The sequence below is a fragment of the Canis aureus genome, chromosome 7, assembly GCF_053574225.1.
Source record: "Canis aureus isolate CA01 chromosome 7, VMU_Caureus_v.1.0, whole genome shotgun sequence".
NCBI lineage: Eukaryota > Metazoa > Chordata > Mammalia > Carnivora > Canidae > Canis > Canis aureus.
Genome location: NC_135617.1, coordinates 72,804,867 through 72,807,748, shown reverse-complemented (window position 1 = coordinate 72,807,748; position 2,882 = coordinate 72,804,867). Strand labels below are relative to the sequence as shown.

Genomic DNA, 2,882 nt, shown 5'->3' with positions numbered 1-2,882 from the left:
GTGGGATTCGATCCCGGGTCTCCAGGATCACGCCCTGGGCCAAAGGCAGGCGCTAAACCGCTGCGCCACTCAGGGATCCCGATATGATAGTTTTTGATTCGTTTCTTTTCAATTCGATTCGATTCGATTCTTCTCGGTTCGATTCAATTTAATTCTTTTTGATTCGATTCAATTCTTTTCCATTCGATTCGATATTTTCAATACAATTTTTTATTAGATTTTTTTATTTTCGATTCGATTTGATTCTCTTCTATTTGATTTGATTCTTTTCTATTCGATACAATTCGATTCGATCCTTTTCGATTCGATTCAATTCGATTTTTTTTGTTTTGATTTGATATTTTTTGATTCGTTTCTTTTTGATATGATTCGATTCGAATCTTATGATTCGAGTCTTTTCTATTCGAATTCCTTTCTTTTCCAAACGATTTGATTCGATTCGATTCTTTTCGATTCGATTCGATTGGATTTTTTCGATGTGATTCGATTCGATTTTTTTCAATTTGATTCGATTGTTTTTGATTCATTTCTTTTCAATTTGATTCGATTTGATTCAAATGTGTCGATTCGATTCTTTTCAATTCGATTCGATTATTTACACTTCCATTTGATTCGATTCTTTTGATTCCATGCGATTCGATTCGATTTTTTTCGAATCGATTCAATTTGATTCTTTTCGATTCGAGTCTTTTCGATTCGAATTCCTTTCTTTTCGAATCGATTTGATTCAATTCAATTCTTTTCTATTCGATTTGATATGATCTTTTCAATTCGATTCAATTCGATTCGATTCTTTTAGATTAGATTCAATTCATTTTTTCAATTCGATTCGATACTTTTCGATTCGATTATTTTCGATTCGAGTCAATTCTTTTCGATTCGATTCGATTTGAATCTATTCAATTAGATTCCTTTCAATTCGATTCTTTTCAATTTGATTCGATTCAGTTCTTTTCGATTCGATTCTTTTCAGTTCAAATCGATTTTTGTGGTTTGATTCAATTCTTTTTCATTCGATTTGTTTCGATTCTTTTCGATTGGATTTGATTTGATTCGATTCTTTTTTATTTGATTTGATTTTTTTCGATTTGAATCATTTTGATTCGATTCTTTTTTATTCGATTCTCTTCGATTCTTTTCGATTTGATTCGATTCGATTCTTTTCAATTCGAATCAATTCAATTTGATACTTTTCGATTTGATTTGATACTTTTTATTTGATTTTTTCGATTCTTTTCAATTCGATTTGATTCGATTTCTATTCGATTCGTTTTTTATATTCGATTTGATTCGATTAGATCCTTTTCAATTCCATTCCATTCTTTTCGATTCGATTCAATTTGAATCTATTCTATTCGATTCTTTAAAATTCTATTCTTTTCTATTTGATTCGATTCAGTTCTTTTCTTTTTTTATCAGCAGAAAAGTTTTATTTCTTTTAAGGACAAACAACCCGCATCCAAGGCCTTAACTTACAGACGCAAACCAAAGGAGCCATTTAAAGCATTAGCTATTGAGGTACAATACATACGTTGGGAGGAAAATGCTTCTCCATCTGAAGCTTATATCAAACTTTGTTCGATCGATACCTGAGCTCTGCTAGTGCTTGGGTGTGGCTGAGGGTAAGAGCATATCTGCAGAACCAAAGGAGAACAGCTGTGTTCCACAAGTACTGAAGCACTTTAGACTGCATTAGTGGGGAGGAAGGGGGTAGGTTTCACACAGAAGGGAAGAGGGGGGACAAAAGCTATGTCCCTCCCTCAGGGCATTAGGCTGCCTTGCAGAGTGCCACAGCAGAAAAGCGTACCTCCCCTTGCTCACGCTCAGTGAATTCTCTGCAGACCTTGGCGGCATCCTGCAGCAAGGAGTCCTCTGAACTGGTGCCATGGTTTACTGGAAAAGGCATTCGTCCATCAAGTTCATAGAGATGGCCATCCACATTGTTAAACAGAATAAAATGAAAATTCACTTTGTCATCTACCCGACATTGGCCTTCCTGTGCCACGGCATCATGGGCTGCCTGAATGGCCTCATTCTTTTCAAAGCATTTTGCTCGGTCTTCAGGGGACAGCTTCTCTGTTTCAGAAAGAAACTGTTTCAGGACTGACCCATCCTCAAACTCCAGTTTTTCTTGGTTATTGACCACTGCATGGATAAGCCCGATGGTACCACAGGAGTTCCCAATGGTCTGCTTCATGAAGTACACCTTAGGACTGACTTCCTGTCCCTTCAGTTCTTCAATCTGTTTTTTCCTGAAGTTCTCATGCTGGGCCGTGAGGGGAAACAGCAGCAGCAGCGCGCAGGTGGGCGCCGGCACCGAGCCCAGAGCCTCGTCTTCCAGCCCCAGCACGTCCGCGAAGCGCCACTGCCCGGCGACCCCCAGCCGGGCCAGCACTTTGTTCAGCATCTCGGGGTTAATCTCCATTGGCTTGAGCTGCATCTCGGCGGAGCGCGGGAGGAGCCGCTACCGAGGGACCGGGAAAAACAGCCTGATTCAGTTCTTTTCGATTCGATTTGATTCTTTTCGATTAGATTCGATTCGATATGAATCTATTCTCTTAGATTATTTTCAATTCGATTCTTTTTTATTTGATTCAATTCAGTTCTTTTCGATTCGATTCGATTTGATTCTTTTCAATTCAATTCATTTCTTTCCGATTCGATTCGATTCTTTTCGATTCAATTCGATTCGATTCTTTTCAATCAATATGATTCGATTCGATTCTTTTCGATTTGATTCGAGTCAATTCTTTTCGATTCGAATAGATACTTTTCTATTCTTTTCGATTTGATTCGATGCGATTATTTTCAATTCGATTCCATTCGATTCGTTTGTTTTTCGAATCGATTTGATTCTTTTTGATTCGACTCATTTCAATTCG

At 37.6% G+C, this 2,882-nt stretch overlaps 1 pseudogene; it reads right to left on the bottom strand.

Annotated features, from left to right (window-relative positions):
* Positions 1-1,399: 1,399 nt before the first annotated feature.
* On the bottom strand, positions 1,400-2,487 carry LOC144317861 (ubiquitin carboxyl-terminal hydrolase isozyme L1 pseudogene; annotated as a pseudogene).
* Between the last annotated feature and the right edge of the window lie 395 nt (positions 2,488-2,882).